Below are 9,851 nucleotides of genomic sequence, written 5' to 3' on the forward strand. Positions count from 1 at the left end.
AGTAGCAAAAGCATAAGCATTTGGAGCGTTCCCTATTCACGTGTGGACTGCCATTAACAATTTATATGTGTGGACGGATATATGTGTGTGTGTGTGTGTGTGTGTGTGTGTGTGTGTGTGTGTGTGTGTGTGTGTGTGCGAGTGTATACCTGTCCTTTTTTCCCCGTAAGGTAAGTCTTTCCGCTCCCAGGATTGGAATGACTCCTTACGCTCTCCCTTGAAACCCACATCCTTTCGTCTTTCCCTCTCCTTCCCTCTTTCCTGACGAAGCAACCATGGGTTGCGAAAGCTTGAATTTTGAGTGTGTGTTTGTTTGTGTGTCTATCAACATGCCAACGCTTTCGCTTGGTAAGTTACATCATCTTTGTTTTTATATATAGACGCACGCGCGCGCACACACACACACACACACACACACACACACACACACACACACACACACACACACACACACACTAAGAAGTGTATATAAAGAAAGAATAGTGGCAAAGTACTCATGCACAATGAGGGAGACAAAAGCATGTGTGTTGTGGGATAACTATGAAGTAGTAATGAGCAGGAGATAGACAAGGATGAGACGTGAGCAACGAAAGAAAAAGAAAGCAAGGGTGGCATTAGTCATGCTGATCATTAGGAAATGTCAGTTTAATAAATACTCTGACGAATTGTAGGATAGTGGGACTTGAATTGTATATATAGACATAGTATCTACTAAGAGTATAGAAGTTGAGAAGTACAGGATGACTCTAGGGAGTAAATGAAGCAGTAAAAACTGAATGCAAAGTGTAAAATAGATTTTTATTTTTACCAGTGAACACTTAATTATAGTATACATAGGAATGTATACTAGGGTAATGAACGGGGAAATAGGACGACCTGTGGCCTAAAAAGTAGGGGCATACCTACCAGAATGGAAAGAGGAAGTGCCCTCATAAGGTCAACCCACAAGCAAGGTATAGGTACTGATCCTAGGAGAAGAGGACAGTATCATGACAAAAGTCACAAATTTTATAGGGATTATTCTGGAAAGTTTGAATTCTATGCACAACTAACATTGTTACATTTCATGTAAGTTTATGAGTGTCAAAAATAACACTTTCATTTTGCCCAGAGTTCCTCCAAACTACAAAAAATAGTATATACTAAGGAAAAGTAGTAAAAAAAATGAGAATGTAAAAGCAGATTACTCATGTGTCATGAACACTTGAAGTTTACGATTGAAATTAAGGAGAGTCCTTACAGTTCCTAAATACTAGGGAAGCTGACTGAACCGCGAATAAATGCTCATGTCTGGATCTCAAAGTAAAGTGAGAACAGAATAAAGAAACGCTCAGCTAAAGATTATTCTAGAGGAAAAAAGTGATTGTTGTTGAAATGAAAGATGTATGTATAAGAAAAGTATATTGTTATGATATGAAATGTTGTTATGAGTGATATTATTTACATAATGGTTGTGTATAAAATATCACGTGTCCGATCTGAGGGGGAGATATACAGTGTTTCAAGAATGTCTGTGTAAATTCTAGAACCACTCAGCCTTCTACCGTCTTGAACACATGACGTTTTAGAAGTGAGTGTGGGATGATAGAATCCTGTCTACTGTGTGTCACATGTTTGTGTGTGCAGGTTTGAAATTTAGTTGTGAGAATAATGTAGATGCGACGGTCGAATGGCAACGACAAGTACTTGTCAGGTCATCCATGGAAGTTTTAGTGAAAGTGTATGGAAGAACCATGGAGCTTCTATGTTATTCTGTGCTAATTGTGTCAGTGATCATTGTTATAATAACGAGAACAATTGAGAAGGTACTCTTGAGAAAAACTTTTGTCTTAGCCTTGTTGAATGGAAGACGTGTTTCTGATTTATGTTGAGAATGGACATGGTGTTTAAGCCAACTTTCTCATATATGTAAATTAGTTTGTTTCTGACGTTTGGAAGCACGAGAGACTTACTAAAAAGTATAGATTTAATGTGAAGAATGGGTTTTGTAATATGTCTGAAGTTTAAATATACACTGTTAGTTAACGTAAATGAAACTTTGTATGACTACTTATTTTTATAAGTAGAAAGAGTCTTAAGGAATTCCTGTACCTAGCAGCATACTTCAGAGAAGAAGTGAAAGAGAGTTTGCAGCAGCAGGCTAACCAGCAAGCAAGACCAGCCAAGCATCTCAAGTAAGTCACCTTGGAAAAGAAGTGGGAGTTAGTATATCTACTTCACATTTAAATTGTCGTCCAAACCGTTAGAGTAGCTAGGCTATATATGAGCAATATTTTTGTTGTGGAAGGGATGACAGATGTCAAAATGCAGGTGCTGTTGATGGTTAGTGGGCTCGGTATTGGCAGAAGTATAGATGACACCAACAGAGGGGTGGCGGTCAACATCCAGGAAGTTGGCACGCTGCGCTGGAGAGGATCAGGTGAAGTGAACAGGAAAGAACATGTTGCAGCTATGGAGGAATGATAATAGGGCATACTGGCTCTGTGTCCAGATCATGAAAATATCAATGAACGGACAAGGGGTTTTAAATTTTGGGAGGCAAAGATGATATGCTCTAGATGGCCCGTAAATAGGTTGGCTTAAGAGGTTGCCATGCAGTTCCCCATGACCATGCCAGGGATTTGTTTGAGGGCATTGCTGCAGTATATATGCAACGGAGTGTGACTCTGATGTGGATATGTAAACACTGACACGAAGGCAAGGAGTTACTGTAGCATTTGTGTCTTTCTGACATGCATGTGGTAAATGTGAAAATGTGAACTATGGTGATGTTATTACCAAATGTGTCCAAACAGGATCAATGGGCTGTTATTCTTTTCTTGGCTGCTGAAGGCCAAACACCAGTAGCCACCCATCAGAAACTGAAGAATGTGTGTGGGGCAGCATGTCTGTTGAAAACCACCGACAAGGGGTGCTGCTGCTTCATCATAACATAGTTCCTCATATTGGAAATGTTGTAGTGCAGAAGTTAGCCAATTCAAATGGGAGATACCCTGTAGTTCTCATCCCTCCCCATGACATTATAGCACCTTTGGTCCCTTAAAAAAGGCTCTGAAGGGTGGACAATTCCTATTGTTGATGCTGTGCAACAGGCAGTTACGGACTTCTTAGTGCAGTGGGACACAGTCTTTTATTAAACAGGTATCATCAATCTGGTGCATTGGTAGGATGATTGCCTCAGTCCTCATGGCAATTTTGCCTGATTGGCATAATGATTCTGAACTGTATGTCCTTCAAATGGAAACTTTTTTGTTTGGCCTGATGATTCTGTACCACCTGTATGATTATCGAGAGCTCGGATGGAGAACCAGTCCTATGCAAAGAAGGGAAAGCAGAAAGGTGGAAGAAGTATATAGAAGGTATATACAAGGAAGGTGTACTTCAGGGCAGTATTATGGAAATGGAAAAGGACATAGATGAAGATGAAATGGGAGACATGATACTGCATGAAGAATTTGACAGAGCACTGAAAAACCTAAATCGAAACAAGGCCCCAGAAGTAGACAACATTCCATTGGAATTACTGATAGCCTTGGGAGAGCCAGCCATGACAAAACTCTTCCATCTGGCGAGCAAGATGTATGAGAAGGTGAAATACCCTCAGACTTCAAGAAGAATATAATAATTCCAATCCCAAAGAAAGCAGGTGTTGACAAGTGTGAAAATTCCTGAGCTGTCACTTTAATAAGTCACGGCTGCAAAATATTAATACAAATTCTTTACAGAAAATCTGATAGAAGCCCACCTCAGCGAAGATCAGTTTGTATTCTGTAGAAACATTGGAACATACGGGGCAATATTGAGCCTATGATTTATCTTAGAAGATAGGTTACGGAAAGGCAAACCTACATTTATAGCATTTGTAGACTTAGAGAAAGCTTTTGACAATGTTGACTGGAATACTCTCTTTCAAATTCTGAAGGTGGCAGGGGTCAAATACAGGGAGCGAAAGGCTATTTACAATTTGTACAGAAACGAGATGGCAGTTATAAGAGTTGAGGAGCATGAAAGAGAAGCAGTGGTTGGGAAGGGGGTGAGACAGGGTTGGAGCCTATCCCTGATGTTATTCAATCTGTATATTGAGCGAGTAGTAAAGGAAATAAAAGAAAAATTTGTAGTAGGAATTAAGACCCATGGAGAAGAAATAAAGACTTTGAGGTTCGTCGATGACATTGTAATTCTGTCAGAGACAGCAAAGGACCTGGAAGAGCAGTTGAATGGAATGGACAATGTGTTGAAAGGAGAATATAAGGTGAACATCAATAAAAGACAGATGGCAGTTATAAGAATCGAGGGACATGAAAGGGAAGCAGTGGTTGGGAAGGGAGTGAGACAGGGTTGTAGCCTCTCTCCGATGCTGTTCAATCTGTATATTGAGCAAGCAGTAAAGGAAACAAAAGAAAAGTTCGGAGTAGGTGTTAAAATCCATGGAGAAGAAATAAAAACTTTGAGGTTCGCCGATGACATTGTAATTCTGTCAGAGACAGCAAAGGACTTGGAAGAGCAGTTGAATGGAATGGACAGTGTCTTGAAAGCAGGGTATAAGATGAACGTCAACAAAAACAAATGAGGATAATGGAATGTAGTCGAATTAAATCGGGTTATGCTGAGGGAATTAGATTAGGAAATGAGACACTTACAGTAATAAAGGAGTTTTGCTATTTGGGGAGCAAAATGTGTCAGGAAGTGATTTCTGAAAGTATTTGTATGGAGTGTAGCCATGTATGGAAGTGAAACATGGATGATAAATAGTTTGGACAAGAAGAGAATAGAAACTTTCGAAATGTGGTGCTACAGAAGAATGCTGAAGATTAGATAGGTAGATCACATTACTAATGAGGAGGTACTGAATAGAATTGGGGAGAAGAGGAGTTTGTGGCACAACTTGACTAGAAGAAGGGATCGGTTGGTAGGACATGTTGTGAGGCATCAAGGGATCACCAATTTAGTGTTGGAGGGCAGCGTGGAGGGTAAAAATCGTAGAAGGAGACCAAGAGATGAATACACTAAGCAGATTCAGAAGGATGTAGGCTGCAGTAGGTACTGGGAGATGAAGAAGCTTGCACAGGATAGAGTAGCATGGAGAGCTGCATCAAACCAGTCTCAGGACTGAAGACCACAACATCAACATCAATAAAAGCAATATGAGGATAATGGAATGTATTCGAATTAAACCAGGGGATGCTGAGGGAATGGCGTAAGGAAATGAGACACTTAAAGTTGTACATGTGCTTTTCTATTTAGGGAGCAAGATAGCTGTAAATGACTATGGCAAGGAAAGCATTTCTGAAGAAGAGAAATTTGTTAACATTGTGTGAGTTAACAAGCATTTTGCTCTCATTTAAATATATGGCCGAAAGAGACAGCCTTCAGGAATTGTGAAACAAACCCTGTCGTCCAAGACCGTGTGCCACAAAGAGTGCAGATTTGCCACGAGATGGCGAAAATCACAGGCGTCTATTGTGCTGAATGATGCTAGGCTGAGTGAGGCCTAAGCGCTGCAGTGTGAAGTGAGACAGATGAGAACCTACCTGCTAGGGAAACCCCACAGAAGCCGTTTGTGGCCAGGGAGATGTAGCAGTGTTAAATATGGCAGACCTAAGATCAGCCATAAAGGGAAACATTTATGAAAACAATTTTAATTCTGTAGTAATTCAGGGAATGGAGCCACAGTAATTTTAATCTACCATCCTTCATAAATTTTCATGGTGATCCCAATAAAACTTGAAGTTCAGGAGTAACTGTTAAAGTGAAATTAACAAGTTTTGTAAGACCTGAAAGCTAAAATCTGAATGCTTTGGTCGATCTTAATGATCAACATTTCATATAGAAGCGCATCTTTAAAATGACAAATGTTGTATATATCAACTCTGTTTCTTTATTTGTTTAAAAGATATAGTAAATTTAAATTATCAGTATTTTCAGTTAAGCATTAGATCATCATTTCCTCCACACAAAACACATTGAACAATGACAGCATGACACCTTATTGAATCATTAGGTAATAGAATATTCGTTGTAATGTTTAGTGCATAAAAGTTACTTTTGTTCTTTATTTATTTATCAGAAAGCACATTGGTGCAAGGCTACTGGCCATGGCATTCAATCCTAAGAAGAAAATTGTATTGGTTTTATGTAAAAGAATTTAATTGGTTGGTTGGTTTGTTGGGGGAAGGAGACCAGACAGCGAGGTCATCGGTCTCATCAGATTAGGGAAGGATGGGGAAGGAAGTCGGCCGTGCCCTTTGAAAGGAACCATCCCGGCATTTGCCTGGAGCGAGTTAGGGAAATCACGGAAAACCTAAATCAGGATGGCCGGACGCGGGATTGAACCATCGTCCTCCCGAATGCGAGTCCAGTGTCTAACCACTGCGCCACCTCGCTCGGTGAAAAGAATTTAATGTTTATTATTTAATGGATATTATTGTTACTTTATTTAGAATGTGGAAGAGGTCAAGCTTTGATTAATAATAATAAGATGCAGCCAATCAGATGGATGGCTTCAGAAAGAAACTGCACTAGTCAGTTGAGCGAAGATACTTGGTGCGCAGGAAACTCGACTGGGGACAGGCAGAAATAGTTTGGATTGCGCCACAAAAGTGGATGGTCAGTCTTTAGGTAGCTAGGAAGTGTAATGACTTAGAAAATTTCATGTTGTGTGGTATCACGGGACTTAGTCTCTGAGCAGTGAGAGCATCCACGCGCCTGGCATGAACTCTTAACTTTTCGCGTAGTTAACAAGGTGGAGTATTGAACTTGTAATTCGCGATGAGATTGTGAATGCTCTAATTGTGACAAATGGATATGCACTCAAGTGTAATAGTAATTCTAAATATGACCACTTCTGCTAGTAGTTTTCTTTCTGAATAAACATTGTCCTAACCAAAACACAACTGTGTGGCCTACATCATTTATGGCTCGCTAGTTTAGTTACCGATATTATTATTACTGTTATTATACGTATATTTTATACAATTTTGCAAACCTACCATCAGCCAGACAATTTAACCGAATGTGACACAAGTGTCTCATTTAGGGCATGTAATGCGACACGTGCGGTTCAATCCCTAGACGAGTTTGACCCAGGACATTTCAACGAAGAGGAACTGTGTGTGATCCCAAACACCTTTGAGATGTTAGCTTGCAATTGAGTACAGATTTAAGTGTCAGGAAGTCTTTTTTGGAAGTATTTGTATTTAGTGTAGCCATGCATGGAAATGAAACGTGGTCAATAAACAGTTTAGGCAAGAAGAGAATAGAAGCTTTCGAAATGTGGTGCTACCAAAGAATGTTAAAGATTCAATAGGTAGATCGTGTAACTAACAAGGAGGTACTGAATAGAATTGGGGAGAAGAGGAATTTGTGACACAACTATCGGTTGGTAGGACACATTCTGAGGCATCAAGGGATCACCAATCTAGTATTGGAGGGAAGCGTGGAGCCTAAAAATCGTAGAGGGAGACCAAGAGATGAATACACGAAGCAGATTCAGAAGGATGTAGGTTGCGCAGTAGTTCAAAAAATGGTTCAAATGGCGCTGAGCACTATGGGACTCAACATCTTAGGTCATAAGTCCCCTAGAACTTAGAACTACTTAAACATAACTAACCTAAGGACATCACACACACCCATGCCCGAGGCAGGATTCGAACCTGCGACCGTAGCAGTCCCGCAGTTCCGGACTGCAGCGCCAGAACCGCTAGACCACCGCGGCCGGCACGCAGTAGTTACCTGGAGATGAAGAAGCTTGCACAGGATAGAGTAACATGGAGAGCTGCATCATACCAGTCTTTGGACTGAAGACCACTAACAACCAACAATGATTCTGGACTGTATGTTGTTCAAATTAAAACTTTTTTGTTTGTACCTTTTATCGTTACTTCAGAGATGAATTTTACCTTTACTCCTAAATAATTTACTTTTTGCCATAACATTTCTTACCATACATATTTTCATTTTTGCTCTGATGAAATAAATTTGCTTAAATTTTGTGGTTTTATCTGTACATTCATATGCTTTGTGTCAATTTATTTGCCTATAAAATTTGTTTCCTCTTCCTTTAACTAAAACATAAATAACTAATTCTGAAACTTATCAGAATGGCAGTGATATTGATATGTTCTTGTTGTTGTGGTCTTCAGTCCAGAGACTGGTTTGATACAGCTCTCCATGCGATATTGATATATGTATCAGATGTTGATATATGTACGTGAAAGAAGGCCAATTAAATCACTGTTGCTTTGAAAATGTTAATTGTTGTGCCATTTATTTGTATATTAAGTCTAAACACATCTAAAAGCTGTAAATTAGTGGAACAACAGCTCCTTAAACAATGAACTTGTTTGTGTCTGGATTAAAATGCTCAGATTTATTTTCTTCATAAAGAACTATATTTAGAGTTGTACGAATTCCTAAAAAAACTTTTGTAACCAATTTGATAAAAAAGCATCATACAATATGAAAGGTCTGCACTGAATTTATTTGTGGTCAGTTGCTCAGCTAAAATGTACGATGAAATCTAATGAAAAACTACATCAAAAACTGCAGTCAAGCAGAACAGATTCCTCACAGCTAGTCCATTAAAAAAGACTATGGAAGAATTGAGAGTTTCAGAAACAATGGCAAAAGCAGCAATGGACCTGATGGACACTAAAGAAGCCAATGTGGTAAAACCTTCCATAATATACCAGAATGGGTTGTGTGATTTTTTGAGAATCATGAAATTAGTCATACAGTATTTGTCCAGATAAAGATGACTGTTCTCATTCAAGTAGATGGAGAGAAAGTTCAGAAGCAAAATCACTTCCTACTGAGCTACTTGAAAGAAACTTTTTTTGCTTATTGAAATAAAAACTGTCCATGAAGGTGGATTTTCTAATACTGCAAATTCTATCCAAAGCAATGTATGACAGTTGTGACAAAGCAGGTTGGCTCCTACCATCCTACTTTGTATGCACACTTATTTCATATGTTAAGGTCTATATAAAAGTTTTGCTAATAATTTAAAGTGCTTACATTAAGCACATGTCTTGCAAATTATCAAAACTGTAGAAACAAATTCCTTGAACAAAACTTTGTTATTCAGATCATTCAGTTTGTTGTTCTGGTTGCAATCAAAAGTTAATGCAGTTATAAAATTTTGTACATCCAGCCCTACGGAAAATCATAGGAGCTAATAGGTAAATTTGGAAGGACTACTTAAAATTAAAGAGCTATTTTTCCTCTTTTCAGTAATGTGTTTACATTTGTCCAAACTTAATTAGTTCACAAGGCATCGATAATTATAGGTTTCACCTGATCCATAGTTTCAGTGCCAGTTATAGCCAAATCACTAAATTTCTGGGATCTATTGATATACTTTTGATCACCTGCTTTTTCTGAATCAGCTGACGCCAATATGGGCTAGAGTCCCCATTAAAAATAATTAAATTGTAATAACTAAATCTTAACATACTAGATGGATTCTCTGTTCATAAATCTGGGTTCCCCACTGCATAGGCATAAATTAGTACTGCATATTTTAGTAGATGCTGCTCATGATAAATACTACACAAACAGAACATAATCGCAGATTCAATAGCAAATAAAAGATCAGTAATATCACAGAACGAATCTTTATAAGGCTAACAACCGTCATGTCATTTCAGTCAGTCCGTCCTAAGTCTGCTCTGATTCTTCGTTTAGTACAGATTCCGTCTAGCTAGTCTGCATTTTAGCCCAGCCTTGGGAATGGTTTATGTTGCCTCTTCATTTGTTTAATTCAGGTAGAGAGCACATATTTTATAGTTATGAGCAGTAGACATCAAAATGTGTGTGTAATTGCTAGTGTAGCAACTTATGATCACTTCATC

The sequence above is a fragment of the Schistocerca serialis genome, chromosome 7 (assembly GCF_023864345.2).
Source record: "Schistocerca serialis cubense isolate TAMUIC-IGC-003099 chromosome 7, iqSchSeri2.2, whole genome shotgun sequence".
NCBI lineage: Eukaryota > Metazoa > Arthropoda > Insecta > Orthoptera > Acrididae > Schistocerca > Schistocerca serialis.